We start from the raw sequence: 19,886 nt of genomic DNA, 5'->3' as shown, positions 1-19,886 counted from the left end.
GAAAAAATGTCTGAATATTCTTGGAACACGGTTGAATAAACGGACAAGGTTTCGCTATGATGGTAATCGATCCGGTTCCTCGTGTAGCCGTCGTCGTCCAGCAGCTGTCAGCTTCTAGCATCGCGGTTCACACGGGCGAACAGCACTCGAATGAATTCGCTGAGCGACAGTAATTGAAGCGTTATCGGCGGACCGAAACGCTGTCGCAAATTCGGCGACATTCCCGGGGACGCGCATACCGGCGCTGGATTAAAGCGTCATCACCGGCCCGTGTCAGGGTACAACTGTGATCCTGTAAACGACCCTTTCGAGAATAAACTCCCTTCCAGTATTTATGGACTTTTGGGATTAGCGGGAGAGGGCAAGTTGGAGAGAAGGGACCCGGGAGCGACCTGCACCATCGTCGAGAGCGTCTCCTTTGTGAGATCGCTCTCTCGAAACTGTTCGAGAGGACGCGAAACGTGCGGGGGAGTAGACGGTGAGGAAGGGTTGACGGGGTAAGCGATCGTACATCCTTGTGGAAGATCGCGATCTCGGTTGTTTATGCGATACCCCGAGATAGGGGTGCTCTTTTGTCCAGGGGTGGGTTTCGGCGTTCGCAGGAGACACGGATGAAGAAATTTCGGGGACGCGACATATTTCACGAACTGGCCTCGTGCACACAGTTTGCGACGACCTTTCCTTTCTAGACTCTCTACATAACGCATTCACAAACCATCTTCGTTTCTATCTTGGCTTCTTTCTCCCTTTACGTTCTCTTAACCTTCGTGCACACTCCTCAGAAACTATTCCACAAGAGATACTCACAATTCCACAGTTTAATCCCCGTACGCAATTTCTATTCATTTTAGTTTGACTAAAAAAATTTCATGCAACTGCATCAAATTACAGCATAAAAGAAGATAAAAAAAGGAACACCAAAATAGTTAAAGAGCTAAAATCGCCACTTCTTTTTGACAATTTCTGTAAATATTGTGCTTTTTACTAATTGCATCGATAATTACTAGGTATTACGAGGTATTTGCAAGATCTCGATGAAGAATCATTGGCGTAGGCACTCTTCATCTGAAAATACACAGAAACGAGTTATTAAACCATGGAGCACAATTATTATCCCAACTCCGTCTCCAATGGACGCGCTAAAGACAGTCCAACAGACCCAACTCGGATCAGTGAAGAGCTGCGAAGAAACTGGGGAAAAGAAACAGTGCGATATAATTAAATGATCGCGGCCGTCTTGTCAGCGTCCACACGTCATAGTTTGTAAGACCAGGTCAGCGTATTCTCCCTCGTGCAGCGATGCTTCGAGCAGTTCGAAAGGTCGCCGGGAATATAGACTGTCAAATCGAGGCTAGGACGAACTGCCAGAATTATTCGCTCGTTTCGTCTGTCATTTGCGTCGCGGGGAAACAATGCCATGTAAATTAAAACGGAATTGGATTAGACCGCTTGCCCTGGTCAGACATCCGTCGGACGGAACGGGTAAAGAAACGGGAAAATCTTTCAGCGTCAGCGGTCTCAGACGACAATTTTATTCCGCGGCAATCAGGTACTCGACGATATTTTCGACGTATCGTATCTCGCGCGCGACACACATTTCCGCGTGCAGATACTTCGCGGGTACGTCGCTTTCACGCTCTGTCGAGGAATTATGCAACGGTTCGGGATCGTATCGTCGGAGTCCAATTAAAAAGATAACGCGAGCTCGGAGCCCTTGATCCTGAAAAAGGTGGACGTTCAATCGCGGGCACGAGGAAAGGAGAGGCTCCTTTCATTCTGGGCCAATTGAAATTCAAAAGAAACCGGCCGACCCACGCGACACGTCAAACATCATCGTCTCCACCAGTCATTAGAACACCCTCGGATCTTACCACCTAACGGTTCACCTTTCTCGCGCTTGTACACACGCACACACGTTCGAGCGCGCTCTCCTCGACACGTAGAAATGCCGGCGAGCGAGAGGCAGAACCAGAAGATACCAAGAGAGCGCATCTCCTCCGGTCGCCGAGTGCCACCACCTTGAGAGTTCAGAGGCGAGGGCAAGCGGAGAGAGCAAGACCGCGAAAGAGAGAGAGGGCACAAAGGAGGGGGGTGGGGGAGACGTGAGAGGGAGGGGATGCCGAACGGGTAGAGTCGAATACGAGGGAGGGGAGACAGTGCGTCCTGTCGGGTTTGCGAGCGAGAAGGAACTCGGAGGGGCGAGCGGTGCAGCGGTGGCTAGAAGCGAGTCGGTTGCCGTGGACGGCAAGGAGAGGCGATGGGGTGGATGACTAGCGCCCGAGGGGAATCACGGGTCGACCGAGCGGTGGGGATGTTCTCTGGGCGTCAGTGGTGGGGGGCGACGCTCTCTCTGCCCCTTGGTTCGGTTAGTTTCTCCGTCGACGCCGCTGCAAGCGGATCGAGCGTCTCGTTGTTCTTCCTCGTCGATCTCCGCGCGGTGACCTGGTGCGCCTCCTCTGCATCGCTACCCTCGGTGGCCAGGTGACTCTGCACCGTCGCGGCGGCTCGGGTCCTGGATGATCAGCATGGAGACTCGCGGTTCCGAGCGCGTTCCGCGGTCCTCGACAGTGTGACGATCGAGAGCGATCGAACGGGATATATACGCGTGCAATAAGCGGAGGATAGATCGCGCTCGGCGCGGACCGAACCATCAAGGTGAATAGATATTTGCGAAGTGCGTGAGACCCCTGAAAAGGGGAATAGTTCTAGCAAGCGTGTGTACTGGGTGAAGAGTTGGTGTGCGCGCCACCCCCGTTTCGCGGTTTCGGAGTGTTTTGCATCGTGGATCGCAGCGCAGTGAGACTAGATCGCGGAAAGTGAACGACGATCGTGTGGAGTACTCGAAGCAGCAACGGATCGTTGATCGAACGGATTTTTCGGAGAACCCGCCACGGCTCGAGCAGTGGCCGAGCCAGCCGTCGGACGCCGGGGAGGATCGAGAGATCGGCTCCAACCCCGCGCGCCAACTGCGATCGATCCTCGGGATCTAGCGTCGTTCCGCCGCCGCTTCAGCTCGCTCCGAACGGATACCAACGGAACCCGGAGTGTGCGTTTCATGTGTCAGTGACGGTTCTGTGTGTTTGGCTGAAATTCCGTGCGATGTACCTCGACCTAGCCGTCTTCGTTTCCCATCTTGTAAGTACACCTGGCGCGATCGACACCCGAGATTCGTCGATTATTTCACAGGGTACAGATTTCGCACGGGGGATAAACGTGCGACCCTCGGCCCGAGTGTGCTCCGAAAAGGGAACAAGAGAGAGGTGAACGCGAGAGGTGGTGCAGCAGCGTGCCGTTGCATCGTGCGCCAGCAAAGGTCACGAGAAGCGACGGCCCCGCCGGTGACTTTGACGCGTCTCCCGCGGGAAGAGCTCGCATTAGGTCTCGTTTTACAAGCGAGCGCTCAAAGCCTGCACGCCGCGCCGGGGCTTAGCCCGCGACCACGGACGCGTTGTGTATGTACACGTGACCCCGAGAATCTATGCGCCTACAGCTGGGCCCTCGTGCACGTACTTACTTCGGAGCACGCTCGGCCAGGCTTGACCTCGAAAGGATGCGACGAGCCTCTTTAGTTTCCATCGACGAGTGCTTTCTCAAAGATGAAATCGTTCGAAATGGTTCGGTTCCAAAGTGCTCGCAGAATATCCAGTGGAGTTCTATGTTGGTTGTTCGAGTTTCTCTGATTCCACGCTGGATGTTAAACGCGTGGACCCTATCTCGCAAAGAAACTCGTGAAATTTCGTGAGCCGCGCGCGCCACGCCACGGAGGGAACGCGCCCCGCTGCCAACTCCTTGGGGAGAATAAGTTACGGCCGTGAGAAAGTTCCGATGGAAGTTGCTTGAAATTTAGGTGACGCCGGTGATCGAAGGCCTCTCGAGAGGAGCGCCGTGTGATTCATTTATATCAATATTGGAGCGCGCGACGATTAGCCAAGGCGTCGGCTCTCTCTTTGCTCTTCGGCGCGCCAGATCGCAACGAGCGGATATCAATCGTGGTTGTTTAACGAGTATAAACAGTGTGCGCCTCGGAATCGTTGTCTGCGACGAACCGGATCCACCGTGATCGTCGGAGCACCGTTTGCTAGCTGGTCTCTGGAGCGGCCTTCGATGACATTTGCCCGTCGGAATTCTTCGATAACTCGCGCTCAACCGCTTTCGCAATCGGGAACCTTTTACTCGGGATTTAGATAGTCGATTAATCTTTTCTCGGAAACGAGAATCACGCTCTCGAACCTCTCCATCTGGCTACTAATCGAAAAGAATTACGTCATGTCGAATGGTCTTTGTCCTGGTGATCCTGAGTGGTTTTCGACTCGTTGTTCGAGAATGAAACGTCGAAAATGGCGGCCGGGACGCCGACGCTCGGCGAATTTTCACGTTTGTTCCGTCAATTAAATCGACCGTGTTCGCGCTCGTTTACACGGTCGGTCGACGGCACGACGAGCTAATTAGACTTACAAGTGGCTGTTTTTGTAGAAAGATTCGCGGCGTCTCGTGCCTCCGCTATCTCCGTCGTCGTGTCGCCCGCTTACCCGGGGCTACCGTGCCTCGGATTTTCTGTCGGAATTGTGTTTCCGCGCGTGTTTTGTCGGACACTTGTACATTCGTGAACGTGACTGTGCATCTTAACTGTGCCGCCGCTTCGTTTAATAGGCGCCCGTGGATTACGCAACGCGCGACGAAAATTCTTGATCGAATGCCTACGGACACTCCTCTCGATTTCCCGCATCGTCGCCGCTTCGATCTCAGTGTCACCGGCAGTGGCTTACCGCTTAATTTATATCCGATTCGTTGTCGATTCGAGTTTTTACACCTCCTCCGCGCACAGTCCTTATGAAACATGCAGAGGACATCCCGACGAAAAAGTTGAGAAACGGGTGCAGGTGGCGAAGATATACGAGGAAACAGGAAATACCTGAATCGTTTCGGCCGATCGTATTTCTCGGGGAACGAGCGGCCGCCAGGCCGCTGCTGCCACCTCGCTTCACCGTTGGCATATTTACTTTGCCGCGAGTCGAAACGGCCTCTCTCTCACTTTAATATCGCTCGCCCATCGAGTCGTGACACATCGAGGATCCCCGTTTGCTCCAATTCGCTAAACCCCGCGACTGCAAAACGCGCGACAACCTCTCTCTCTCTCTCTCTTTCATACGCGATCGTTGCGAGAAAGACGCTCCGCTAAAACTCCGATCCGGAATCGATAAGTTTCCAGCTTTATTAGCCGCTTCCGGGTCAGATAACCCGCATCGAATCGGAACGAGTGATAGCGTAAAGCCATCGACGAGAGGAAAAGAGAAATAGAGTATCGTTGCTTCGAATAACTTTGTACTTTTATTCGTCCGCTGTTCGCGAAATCATGTTTTATCGTTTGAACGATGTGCTTTTTACCCGGTGTTCATTGATTATTCGTCCGATGCAGATAATCGACGTTTAATTGCGTCCACTTCATCGTTTCTTCCTCCGTTGACAGCATTTTGTCGCGCTCGTAGCAGTTATCTGTTTCCGTTCGACGAATTTCATCGCGTCCGATCGATCCTCTCGCGACCGCAAGTTTGTCTAAATTATCAAAACCGAGTCCGGTCGCTGTCATCGTCGCTCGGATCGACAGGTCGACGGGTAACTGCCGGTGACATTCCGCCGCGGACGATCGCGGGGAAACAATTTTGCAAACCGGTAAAAGTTCCGTCGACGGCCTTCAATTATCCATTGCTTAATCCACGTCCCCGAAACCATGAATCAACTGAGTTGCGCGAAAACACCGCGAGCGCGCACCGTTTCGCGAATAACAGGTTTCCGGCTTCGCGTCCACGAGTGGTACCCGTAGCAACGACGACTATTTGTCACGCGTTTGCTTCCTCGAGCTTCGCGCGCAGTTTCGCGATCGCTCTGTAAAATCGGAAGGTATATCGCGTCGGCTCCGCCGATAAACTTGGTAATGGTAGAAAAATTGCGACGATTAGGGCTGAAAACACAACCGGCAACCGCCATTTTCTCACAACACCTGCGAATTACGCGTAATTGCCGTTCCTTCGGCCCTCCGCGTCCCGTTCCATCTACCGTAGCTATCCGTTCCTGGGAACCCGAGGCAGTTCATTGTCTATAAGCGAGCGAGGCAGCGCGAGCAGTCTCGGGTCCGTCGTGTCAAGAGACCGGTCGAGATAATCGTCATGTCGAATCGGAAATTAACGTTAAATCGCGGACGCGACCTCTCTCTTTCTCCATCTCTCCTCCGCTCTCGAACGGTCCCGATGCGGATCGAGCAGGAATCCTCCTGTCGCAACCTACAAGAAAAACGGAACGCCGCTACGGCGAGAGAGAGAGAGAGAGAGAGAGCTCTGTGCCGCGGATCATCCGTATCGAATGTCGAAACTGTTGAATTCCACCGGGATTATAGGAGCCCATTGTTCGTGGATATCGGGATCGTCGGGATATTACGATTTTATTCTCGCGGACCGGACAGAAAATCGACTGCAACTGTCTCTGCGCCCGGCTCGCAACAACAGTTAGAACGGTTATTGCGTTCAAGGGTATCGAAAACTGCGATCGAACGTGTTCAGTCCGGGCCCCAAGATCGGATCGAGAGCCGCCGGGATCGCACTGCTGCTAGAACGGCTCTCGACGATCGAACCAAAGAAATCGCGGCGTGAGCCTTTAACGGATTAGACTGCTGTAGAAGTATCGAAAATCCGAAGTTTTTGCTCTAAATGGTGTAGTTAGAAGCCTCTGGTGTGAAGCACAGAAAGTTTGAAATGGAAATTGCTTCGTTTCCGAGTTACGGAGCTGAATTTAAACTCGTGTAGGTGAAATGACACTTTGACATGCCCTGTGACCATGTTTCGAATGGTTTGCTTATAATTTTTACGTTTGTTTTCGTTTGTATATAACTTGGTCGTATTGACATTTTCGAACACCCTTTTGACATGTTGCCAGCTTCGATATCGTTAATTTCGAAAATGATTGCCCGGTATAGAACAATGGTTAATAAGTTAATAAACGTTCTTTAAATTTTCCGTTAAATAAGCTTTTGTTTAAGTATACAAAACTTCATTTTCAATTTATGCAGAGCGTGCAAAAACTTATTAATAATGAAGCGTAGTCGTACAACGAACTTCCTTGTTTACCTGTTTCACGAATTATTAAAATTAAGCTAATGAATAACAAATAGTAAATCAGAAAATTGATCTTGTACCACAACAATTCGCGAGTGTTAAACGGGGGTTAAACGTCTGACAGGCGAAGATTTAAACAATTCGTCGTGTTATTTCCCGAGCGGTTTATTATCGCCTGTTCTCCCACTCTCGTTCATTTTTCTGAAGAAACTCCAAGCCGGCTCGACGACGACGAAGAGAATGCACGTAACGGTGTCTCGGCCGATGGCGGTTTCGCGATATCGATTGTTTTCACGGCACGGCTTGGCTGTGCTTCGAAATAGTTGGCCGAGCATGAGTCCGGAAAATGCGTAACATTATCCTTCTCGGGCATGCACGCTTCTAAGTGGTAGGTTCGAGTTGCGATCTTCTTCCCCTCGCGGAGATTTGCGCGTACCCGCTCCGACTCGTCTCGGCCGGGAGAGTGCAACGAGAATTTCCTGAGGGGAAGGCGCAGCGCCCGTCGGAAACATAATCCCGAAACTAACGTTAACGGGATTCACAATTTACGCTATCTACGGCGAAACGATTGGGCACGATCTATCGCCGTTTTAACAGTCCCTGAAATACTGGGCTCGAGTACAAGACAGATCCCACTTCGTTGCGTTGCGCTTCATTCTACAGCTCATCATCTTCCGGTGTATCTGATATTGTCCGTGATCAGACTGCACAGTTTTCCATTTGTGACGTTTCAGTCTGTCCGCGTGCATTTGATATTGTTCGTGATCAGACTGCAGGTTTTTACATTTCTGACCCTTGACACTATCCGCGTGCAACTGATATCATTCGTGATTAGACTGCAGATTTATCCATTTATATCGCAGATAAATGGTTAATCTCAAAACAGTGGAAAGTTCCAAGATAAGGAGAGTTCTCAGACTGTGGCTTACCTAGTAGCATTGCAATAAATACATTCTCATTTCGTTGAGAATTCCAATACATCTGAGGCAGTGTAAATCTGAAAACGTTTTGTGTTTGTAATTTCCGTTGTGCATTATTCGAAGCTATGACAATTTCCGAGAAAAAAGTTTGCTTTGTAAAGCTGAAGGGCCGATATCTAGTTCGAGGATCGGGCAAAGTGTCCGCTCCCGGAACGACCAGGTTAATTATGCTCGCTCGTCGCGCACCATTTCGCGGGACTCGTTAACGTTTTATTTAAAATTGTCGTGACCCACATCCGCGTCATGGGAGTAGGTCCGCGTTAACAATGTTTCAATTAACCCTGAACCGTGCGACGAGTTTTCTCTCGGGCTAATTACGAAAACCGGGCGTTTCGCGACGAAACTAGCAGGTAGCCAGCCGATCGTAGCGGACTCGCGTGAACGCTGTCGGTTTCTTGAATTCCCGGTGAATTCCGTTCGACGTAACGGGGAACTTTTAACAAGAACGAGACCGTGGAGTCGCGTTTATGGCGGTCGATTCGAGTCTGGCGCGTTTCGGAGCGCGGCACAATGCTTTTACACGCACACACACATGTTGTACATACAAAGAGGGAATACAAGTGGCCTCTTATCGGGTGGAAGAACGCGCGTACCCGCGTATGTAGGAGGCGTGATTGCGAAGTTATGGTGTCCACGGGCTTTTATGGCCGTAACCCGTGTGTTCCGTCGAACACAGCGCCGCTCGTGCGTGCGTATTGTACCAGCTACTTTGTGTCGGTAGCGAACCGGCATCGGTGATCGAGCCTATGGTGCAAACAACTACATGTGTCCAATTAGAAACACGGTACGGTTTCCCGATGCTACGAGATGCGTCGCGACGCCAGAATGCGGTTAGACTCCTGTAATTCTTCTAATTGAACTTTGGCTTCGAGTTCGGAGCTTGATCTTTCGATGATAAAAATTACAAAGAATACTCTATAGAATTATAGTTATTCTTGTAGAACATCTAACGATAGGGATATATGTATTTAATTTTCGTGGTTGTGAGTGATCGTTGTTTGAAGATTAGAAGATACGATGAGAGTTCTATCTTCGTGTATCAATTGAAATATTTCAACGAATTTTTATCTGCTTCGTTTTGATTGAAAATTTTCTTCTGCAAGAACATATCCAAGTCTCTAGAATACGCCATCTACAATTTGCGCACAGTATTTCATCTCTCTCCAATTTGTCTGTGTATCAACTACCGTAACAATTTTCTACGTCCTAATCTGCTTAAACTCTCCGCTCGCTCGGCGAGTAATCTCGCCAGTGACAAGTTGAGCAACGTCTTTTAAATTTAACCGACCCTCACCCAGTGAAGTCGAACGTAATCGATCGAATTGGATCGGCGTAAGCTAAATAAGAAAACCCGAGGCGTCGGATAATCGAGAAGAAAATCGCCGTGGCCGATCCGAGCTGGCGTAGCATTAATATTTTCAAAGGATCCGGCACGGAGGTTCATTACTCGGAGTGGACTCGTCTGGGATATCAGCTTCCTCTCGGCGCGGCGAGGACGTTGATTTCGGATCGGTGGGGCTTCATTCCCGTGAAAGCACGTGTCTCCCAGTGGCTGCGAGGATCCAGCCTGATTTCCGCGAGCGGTATTATATTGCGCGTAATTATCACGGGTCTGCGATATTTCTGGTCGCGCGGCGTTTCTGAGATTAATAGAGGCCGGAAGTCGGCCGAGGCCTGCGGGCCCCTCGGGTTCATCTGTTTCGGGGCGATGGCGGGCCCGTGTACCTGTACGCGGGGCCCCACGCACACGCTCGTGCACCTACGTGGGTATATACAAGGGCTCTCGCGCGAGGTATGCTATTATCATAATTGCCGCCAATAACGGCCCGTGATTGGCGCACTTCACGCTTTCCCAGTGCTCTTTTTCGGAAGTTTTGCATCCTTCGGCCGCGTTGCGCCCGTCCCCCCGCCCCTGTGGCCGTGCCCCTCGGACCCCCGGTTTCTTGTTGTCTACCTGTGCGCTCGCCGATCTCCCCCTCTCATACCTCCTGCCCCCTCTCGCCCTTATCCTCATCCTCATCCTCCTCCTCCTCCTCCTCCTCCTCCCTCTGTCCCGCACGCCAGGATCCGGAATACCTTGAACGATGCCCCGGTGTGCCCTCCTTTGCACGCGTCCCCCCGCAGCAATCTGCGATTCCGAATTCCCCAGGGGAGAGAGACAGGACAGAGTACAAACCGGAGCGAGGGAAGCGAACCATCGCGAAAATGAATCGTGAGAAATTCAAGAGGACGACCGGGGACGACTCGTCCTGGCCATCGACGCGCGCGTACCCTCTCTGTACCCGCCGCCGTCAACCAGACATCCACCTCGAGCCTCGACGTCGCTCAGACCTCTTTTCTCTTGTTCTCTCCTCTCGCCCCTCTCTCTCTCACAGCTCGCTTTGCTTCCTTCCGTCCTCTTCAGCGAACCGGCTCGCGCCCGACGAAAAATATTACTTTCGATAGATGCGCCTCTTCAACCGTGAACCCCGTTTCCACCCGTTACCCGCTGCGAAACGACCCGTCGATTTGACTACCACCACTCCGCACGCTAGAACGACCGACCCCGTGTCTAGCTATCAATCTCGAGCCTATATTTTTTAAACTTTGACAACGCCGCACTACTCTACAACACGTATTAAATCGCACGAATTTATTGTTTGATCTGAATGCTTGCCAGTGTAAACCCGCGAACGACTGTATCGGTCGAAACCGAAATGAGCTTTCGAAACGACTTAGTACAGAAACAGCGCGATCCAGCTTGGCACTTTTTGTGGCAGATTTTTGCGGTGATGGCGTAAAACCGTAAATTCGGGGGCGCATTGTGGGCCGTGAGGGATAGGTACACACGCGGATCGGTATTGTTCCTTTTAATCGATGAACGCGCTGCACTGAGTCGAATTAGTAAGCTGACTCGATGAAACGTTTTCCACGGTGTTTTTCGAAGCCGGCTCAGCCCGGCCTATTTTCTCTGCACGTTATAATCACGGCTAACGCATCACCGCAGAAAACGCGGCCGGGATGATGGTGTCCAATGTGTCAGCGAGGCGTGCGTCAAAGGTTTTAATCTGGTTGTATCAGATCGTTGGCTTTTTGTGCCCGGGCCGACGCGCCGCGTCGTGCCGGCAGCCGCGGCGCTACGCGTGCAACTGACATTTTGTAAAATCAAGCTCTCTCTCTCTCTCTCTCTCTCTCTCTCTCTCTCTCTCGTTTGCGAAATCGCGACAGTCCGCGAGAAACGAACAGAGAAAAAAAACGAGATGCACGACCGGTCCGGCGCGGCGTGGTAACGGCGACACCGCGTATACCGCCGCTGCTGCTGCTGCTCGTAGGCGCTTGATATATCCGCGACGCGACGCGCTTCACTGAATACCCACACATAGTACTTTGTGCTGGACATAATTTATGTGCCATTAGACTCCCCTTTGAGTGATTTTTTATCGACCGACGCGCCATGAAACGCCGCTAATGCCGGTTACACGTTATCTGTAATTGTGACCGGGACTCTCTATCGAGGACTAGACTGAAAAATACTGTCCTGCAGCCAATAAGTGCGGGACACCCGGTAATCTCGGGCGAACCAGTCGCAATTACCGGTTTAAGTACTTTTGCTATGTATTACCTGGCACTCTGTAACAAGTAGAATCCTTAAATTACTCAATCGTTCCAAGTAAGTAGCTTTCATTCCAGGATTTGGAACAGAACATCGGGGACATATTGGACTTGCGAATTTTCTTATTAATACGATAAATCATTTTCTCCGAAAATGCGAAACTCGTAATAACGAACCAGGCACGCAACAGATACGTTAAAGCAGCGTTCCCGATGTTCCGTGTCCTGATAAAATAACGAACCGAGTGTAACGCGTGCAAGGAACCCTTTCATCCACCGGTTCCCCTATAGAATGTGAGTTGCTAGCTCGCAAAAGGTTCGTCGTAGCCGGTCCCCGAGCGAAGAAAATTTACCGGTTTCCATTCGCCGGGAACACCTTAGAAGTGCGAGTCACGCGTTGACAGTTTGGTAATGGAGCCCGGCCTCGCTACCAGGTTGAACGGGAGTGCCTGGCATAGACATGTATCTGGCCGGTCGATACAACCTTTTGACGACCTGAAAACGAACCGTGCTACAGTGCTCACCGGTTGCGTCAAAAGAGAGTCGGTCCGTGAATACACAGGCAGCCGCAACGGAAAATTCGTGTATGGAAAACGCGCGCGCGGAGGGTCGCAGTCTACGCCCACGCTCTCGCGCCGAGACCCACTTTGCAACAAGCGCGGCCGACACACGATAAAGTGGAGCTTGCTAAATGCCTTGTCAGCTCTCGGCGTGTGCCGGCGCCAATGGGGTCCGACAATCGATACATGCCGTACGCGACTTTTGTACCCCCGCGCTTCTAATTCCCGAAAAACGGCACGTTTGATCTCGCGAACGGCTCCCACGGGCGGCACTCGCAAGCCAGATTGCACGGTTACGCGATTATCGAAAAAGAAAGGACCGGGAGAAACAACTTCTTCTTATTCGTCGCGCTTCGGGAACGGCGGACACAAACGCATCGGCCAAGTATCCAATTTATATTCCACGGAGTGACGCGAAAGTTAGTTTCCAGCCCGACGAGAAGAAACGATATTCAAAGCAGTCCGGGCTAATTTTTCGCTCAAACAGGCATTTCGAGCAGGCCGAGTTTAAACTTTACCCCGGATTTCGATCTCCTCCTCGTTTCTCCACTCTGTTCGCGAGCCAATTAATTTCTTCCATATCTCCGGTATCGACGGAACTCTCTTCTTCGTTCCCCGACGATGCTCCGGATTGTCGCAATTAGGCTCGTTTTTTCGTTGCCCCTGTCGCCCGAGAGACGCGCCACTATCTTCGCAGATGGTGAAAGAGGGTGGTGTTTTTTTCTTTTCGTGACTCTTCCTCTTTTTCGACGTTTTCGGGTGCCGGAAGAACGATGGAAATAACTCTTGTCGAGAGGCACTCGAACGCGTCTCGGGTCTAGGGAAAAGTCCCGCGGCATTTAAATCGGCCTTAGACGCTCCGGGCGGCCGTTGATTTATCGCGGGAATTTTTTCCACGGCGGAATTCCGGCATAACGTGGCTTTACTAAACTTGGAGCGAATGCCGCGCACTGTGGAAAGTAAGCGGTGCTCCCCGAAAAAGGGAATTGTTGCCGTTGCCGCGCGATTCCGTTGCGAAATCGAATTCGCTTGTACCCGATACTGATGACCCAATTGCGGGGAACCGCGGGCGAATTAATTGAACAGCACCTGCGAAACGCGCTCGTTATTACCTGCCGTTCCTTTCGCGACCGCGAATCGCTTGCCCGCGAAAAAAGAATTCTCCGAGTCTCGGCACGAGACGGAGAACTTTCGATGCAACTAGGAATTCGTTATACATTAGAGCCAGTCTCTTATTACTTTTTGTATAATCGTAAAGACTAGAATCACCGAAATATTTCTTATGAAAATATAATTATTAACTTAGTGCTCGTAGAAACAATTTAAATATTAAACAGCGCGAAACCCCTGACAACGCGTAGGGAACTATTTGAAAGCACACACAATGGGAATCGTGAAGCGCAAATAGAGATTGGCAGGCAAATGCTGTCGATTCAACCTGAAGCTCGTGGTGCATACGGGAGAAGCCATTATTTTATGATGCGAAACTAGTCACTGTCTACCTGGGAAATTTTCAGTTCTAAGAACATTCTACATTTTTTATTCGCCAGAATCGCTGTTCGTGCAGTGTTTCGCACGATCGTGGTTTCGCTGGAAAAGCGACGGGCCAAACGAGACGAAAAGCGAGAAACGGACACAGGGGTGAACGAGAGGGACCCCCGATGTTATTTATAGGGGTTGCGCGCATTTCTGTCGGGCGCGCGTTTAATGTAAAGCCGGTCTTATCTTTTACGCGATTTAAGGGGGTTGTAACTGCACGTAATCACGCAGCACGCGTACACCCGTTGCCGGTCCCTTTCACTTTGGAATCCGTTGAAATGCTTGCTTCTTTCTTTGTCTCTCCTTTCTCGGTCTCTTCTCCTCCACCTCCTCCCCTCCGCATCCTAAAATCACTGTGCGAGAATCGTGAAGGAAACGCGGTCTTTTTAATTCACCCCTTTTCCTCCCATACAGTTTTCATAACTCCTCGCCCCGACTATGAATTGTAAATGGAGTGCACCTTGCGATTGCGCCCTACCCGCGTTGCTCACCGTGCGCCGCTAATTTCGCCGGTTGCGGAATACCCGCTCTTGTTCCCGAATAAAATATTTTCATTGGAACAATGCGTGTTCTGTACGCTACAGACTTCTTTCCGAGGCGGGCACGCATCGCGAAGCAATTAAGCGGCCGGATAGCGCGTGAATTGAAACTTCCCGGTCGTAAACGCACGTTTAAGAGGGGATCCCGATGGAAATCGGGGAAAAAGATTCCATGAATCATTGGCGATGCAGCTGAGAAACGTATTCTCCGCGTCCCGGAATAAGGTGGTGCATGTAAAAGAAACACCGTGTGAAAAAGTATTGTTCCTCGAACAATATTATGACGCGCGGTCGTCGCCCCATGTCAACGTCACAGGGCAAGCAACTGACCAACTCGCGCTCTAAGGCCAAATATGCAAATAACCGCGGACAACCAGGCCTCCGCTCAAATAAAACCATATTTTCATCTTAAACATTCCGATCTCCTGATAAAACACTTCCACAAAAATCTTGCGTGAATCTATAATTAATTTTGTATATTTGCGAGGCTATTTCGTCCCCTAAAAGTCTCTGAAACCTGTCGAATGGAAGAGTAGAATAAAAGTGAAAAGAGAGAGGATCGAGTCGATCAGTGTTAACGTAACGCTGGCAAGATCGCCGGAAGATTTCCCGTGGAACGGCGGCACGATTCACCGGGCTGTTAACTATAACCGTAACCGGCGAGTGATAATAGTCGTCGAAACTGGCAGGCGTGCAATTGTCTTTTCGCGTATCCTCGCCGAGTCCAGAGTTTCCCACGTGGTATCGGGCAATTTGCGCTAGGCGGGTTCTCGAGAGTGAGAGAAAGAGCATGGTCGACGACACGGGAGACCGTCGTCGTCGTCGTCGTCGTCGTCGTCGTCGTCGTCGTCGTGGAAAAGGGCGGCGGCGAATGCTTCCGAGGTAATTTTATTTAGAAACGCCGCGTGCGCGCCACTGTACTCATTACAGGAGGTAATAAAACGGGTCGCCGGGAGCCCGTAGGCATACGGGCCACGCTGTGTTTTCGACTAATTAACGTTGCCCGCCGCGGAGCTTCGTGCCCGCTTTTAATATCGGGCGTTTGCGTCCCATTCGAATATTCCGTGCACTCGCCCGCTCCCGTTAACGGCGTTGTTTTGCGGATAATTTCTTTCTCGCGACCCGCAACACTTTTTTCCAACCCCGCCCCCGCGTTCGGCGACAACGATAAGGCTACACCTTTTGTGTCCCAGCGATGAACGCTCCAGTTGCATTAGATTCGAGCCTCGTGTTCGGAATTTTTCATTCTCATTGCTCCTTTGAATTACATAAACTTGTATGTTGGTAAAATTTCCAAAAAAGAATGAATCATTAGGACGCTCCGCTTACTTTTTCTTCCACCGATATATCGTACATGCCAAGCTCGCTTTCGATCCTTGATCGGTGCAAGAATTTGTGGATCTTGTTAGATCGTAAATGAGAATGTACACAAAATGTTCCGTAATTTAATGGTAAGAAATCTCATAGTTAGCCGAAGATATTGTGTACCTTGAATGCGGTACTTCCTCGGTGCATCGGCGAAGAACATGTTACGAAGACGAGACTTGTTTCCATTTCCGTGTTTTTAAAAATGAAGGGTACAGCGTATCGGCTTATATCCTCTCTCTCTCTCACTCGCAACGTTATTATTTATTCACGGTATTCTCACATGTATAACGTACCAGAAATTTCTTTCTCTTCCCAGCAGACAATGAAAATGATCGTTATTGCTCCACAGTAAACGTTAAAGAAACGAAGTAGCCGAATCGACAGCCTGATAACTATCGATCGAACCGTAATTGTCAAGCCATACCGTATATTCCGCGTGCGTGTCGATAGACGCGCGCTTCCGGAACCGAGCACCATAGGCATCCTGCGACCGTGAACAATGCTCGTTTATTTGTAATTATAATTAATTTATTTTCAGCTCTATTACGAGAAGGGAGCGTTCATATCGGGCTGGGTAAACACCGTGCTCCGCCGACCGTCGATCGCCACAGTTTATTATAGTTAATAAGTCGATTGAACGGCGACCGGCTACAGCAGTCTCGAGAATAGCAATTAACGATTATTTTTCTATACTCGCGTTTCTCTCGTTCTATCCTTTTCGACCCTCGAGCGTTCGAGTAATCGAGAATCCGATTCATCGAACTCGTTATATTGAAACGGTCGGCAACACAAAATGTATCGTGCTTTCATTAAGCCATTAAAATTCCCATTTTAAAAAAGATAGAAAGAATTCTAATTGCTACAAACAATATTATTGGAGAAAATTTGTTGATTTCGTTGAAACTCTTCTTAAAGCGTCCACTGTCGAGGCAACATTGACATGAAATTCTATTTCACTTTTGTTCGTGATTACACGTGTCTCCGGCAGCTTTTTCCATCGAATCAGCGGTTTCCACGTATCTGTACACGAGTCGTCCTCGCGACCGCCTCTCCCGATCGTTGTCTGCGAAAATATAACACGTTCCGCAGCCGATCCGAGCAGAGATAACGTCGTCCGGGCGAGAAAAAGCGTCGAGAAACGTTGCCGAGGGTATTCAACGCGTCCGTGTCACCGTGCTAATTGTCCCGTCACGATTCACTCGTGATCGGAAGTCACGGAAAGGCCGTCCACTTCTAGTTATTCTTTCCCCTCGTTGCGTCCCGTTCGATCGACCACGGGCCGGCCTGCGGATCCCAGGTTCCCGGGGAACAAAGAACGCCGAGGAACTTTGTCCGCCTCTCCTCCTGAGAAATATCGCGCGAGGAACATCTGTGTACTCGTTCCTTCTCCTCCCCGAGGATCCTCCAGGAGCTGTGTAGACAGGCAATAAACCATAAGTCGTTGACGGCTCGGAGGAGACACCGAACGCTTCTTTCCCGCTTCGTTTTTTCCACCAGCATCTGAATTCCCTTCGCCCCCGAGGCTTTCCTACCTTTTCCTCGTTATCTTTCTCTTTCTCTTGTCCTCCCTCTTCACCCCGGAAATCCTGCCTGGCCGAACTCCATGGAGGAAACGTTGATTAGCTACACCACGGCTGGGCATTCTCCCCTCGCACAACACGACCGACTCGCTTTTAATCGTTATTGTCCTAATGTAAGTGTTATAAAACCACCCCCGGTTTTCGCGTTATGGTCCGTGGTACGCGACGCAACGGCTTTTCGGGGGATGCGGACCAACCCCAGCTTGATAAGCCCGAATTTCAGGGGAAACTTGTCAATATCGTGCCTCTCCAGAGATCTTGAGTACTCGAGAAAATTTGGTTTGGCTCTTTGGCTGGCATCTCGTTTTAATGGTCCTTATAATCTCAATTATTAATCGTATTGTGTTGGAGACGGCGACACACTGAAAATACGATGAGTTCTTCTTTAAAGAGCCTAACCACTTGCAAATATTTATTCATTCTTTTAAGATGTTGTCTTGTGTATTCAATAAAATTGATGATGGTATAGACTCGAATCGATGTCTTCTCTTCAAACGTGAATTCTTCATTTACGTCTCTCAGGGAGAAAGAGAAAACTGATTCCTGATCATGAATAATCGTGAAGTACGGTCTTTCTTCATTTTCCATAGTTCGTCAATAATCAGCCCCCCGAAGCATTTCATTGAAAGAAGACTGAAGCCAATGCCGGCTATAGTCTCGGAGGAAGCAGTCTGTACTGATTTGTTGAAACCACCCTGCGTAGTTGATGAAAGACGGAGAGCACAAAATTCAGCAGAGAACAGTGCAAAGCTATGAAAGGGCGAATAGTATTACAGGGACTGTAGATATTTCTCACTGTATGCAATAAATAACAGAGAATTAATTCCGGGTGCGATTTAGGCGAACAGCATTCGGTAGGCTTCCCCAGCCCTTAATTCGCACGTTTCGCTTTCAGTAACCCTCGTCGTACTTCTTTGTCCCGCTCTCCACCTTGCGCTTCTGCTTCGTGCACCCTTTAATACTTTTCCAGCGTGATACGCACAAAAAGGTCGCACCCTCGGGCAGGGGGTGCTGTGTTCCGCGAAAATCCGCGACGTGGGAGGGTGGTGTATCCGTTGCGATCTTCTTCGGCCGGTTGGTCGAGGGTCAAAGGTAACGGGGACAGTTAATCGGGGTTGTTCGCGTCTAATCGCGGGGGTAGCGCTTCCGAGCGGCTTTGTTCTAGGTCGGAAGCGTGCCCCGGGCCAGCCTCAGATTAGGAAACCCGTTCCCCACGGTTTTTCTCAGGTATTTATGCAAATGAGAGCCTCGGATTCTGAAAGCAATCCTGTGTTTAGCGTCCCGGTGGACCGAGAGTCAAGGTTTCCCGGCGAGACACGGATCAGCTGCGAATAGTGTTGGAAAGAGGAATTCTCTTCTCGACTTCTCTCTCTCTCTCTCTTGAGCCACGCCCGACAAGGTCGTAGCGTATAATACTTTGTCGAAGGAGGGAATAGTTCCGCGAGCTTTCGGTTCGATCGGCTTATAATTGGATTACCGCGGTCGTAATTCGCGGCGACCGCTAGTCACAGCTATTACCGAACCGCCATGAATAATGCATTGTCGGTTATAGAATGCCTCGGCCCCCGAACAATGATTGTCATTGACTCGATGATGAACCAAAGTATCAGATTCGTATCGGTAATGAATGCCGGCGACGCGACGAGACGCGACGAGACGAGACGCAAGGGGACAGGCGACGCTCGTTCCCTTGTTGCAATTACAATCATCGGATCCCGTGACGGTCGTGCGGTTTGACGATTGTAATGCCGTATTCTAACATTGTACGCGCCTCGGCAGATGTCACGTGGCCATGAAAGAACCCTCGTCCGCGCGCATCGGGATATATCCTTATCTCCGATCAGAGACGGCCACATACGATACGAGATCTCGTACACAGATAGATCTCCCCGTGATGCTCGGCCCGGCGCATCCGTAAAAACGTGCACGAAAATCTAATTCTCCTCTTGAAAACCTATAACACTGTAGAACACAGATTCTCTGATGTATGAGCCAAGTTTTGATAAATATAATATAAAAATTCTTGTCCAGAACAATTGTTCTAACCTAGACTATCATCTGCAAGAATCAAGTTTCGAAACAGTCGTTCCTATCGCGGATAGTTCCAAGATCACCGGTGTGTTCGCAGCGTAGGCCGTTTGAGGATGACTGATAGACGACGCGGCGTTCGAGGGTTAATGCACCGGTAGACACGCGATCATTATTTTTCAATATGTCCGCTGGAAGGAGGTAGTTTTGAGCGCGGCGCGGCGCGGCGTCGAGAACGGAGGAAGGTCGTGCTCGCGCGATCTTCTATTTGTATCTGTCATCGTCATGAGGGAGAAAAAGGCTGCGCTCTCCGAGCTCCCGTTGCGTTGTACCCTTGGAGAAAGAGAAAACCAGCTGGGGGATACTCGCAATCCCGATTCGTTACAATAACTCTTGTTTCTTGTGGAACAAGCCTCTCCCGATGTGCTCTCCGGAGGCATTCGAATTCGATCGACGGGTATTTAACCAGTCTCGTCTTATTAGGCACGCGTACACACACGCGTGCATACCGTGCGACAACCTTCCGTTCCATCGCTGTGAAGCATGGCTGTCCCTTTTTCAAGGAATCGGGTGCAACGCGAGGTGAATTTGAATC

At 50.3% G+C, this 19,886-nt stretch overlaps 1 protein-coding gene across 10 annotated transcripts in view; it reads left to right on the top strand.

Moving 5' to 3' along the window:
- The window catches only part of LOC143208633 (latrophilin Cirl), a 427,202-nt gene that overhangs the window by 95,278 nt on the left and 312,038 nt on the right, over positions 1-19,886 (top strand). For 2 of the 10 annotated variants that reach the window (XM_076423210.1, XM_076423204.1), the window contains exon 1: positions 2,141-3,135. The exons of 3 other annotated variants lie outside the window; for them this stretch is intronic. The gene's annotated coding sequence lies outside the window, so the exon portion shown is untranslated. Of the gene's footprint in view, positions 1-2,137; positions 3,136-19,886 lie in introns of those variants that run through there. 5 more of the 10 variants (XM_076423209.1, XM_076423214.1, XM_076423208.1 and 2 more) reach the window with 4 other exon arrangements.

Source organism: Lasioglossum baleicum, chromosome 5, assembly GCF_051020765.1.
Source record: "Lasioglossum baleicum chromosome 5, iyLasBale1, whole genome shotgun sequence".
Classification (NCBI taxonomy): Eukaryota; Metazoa; Arthropoda; class Insecta; order Hymenoptera; family Halictidae; genus Lasioglossum; species Lasioglossum baleicum.
The sequence above is the reverse complement of the archived record's forward strand: the minus strand, read 5'-3'. Positions and strand labels throughout refer to the sequence as shown.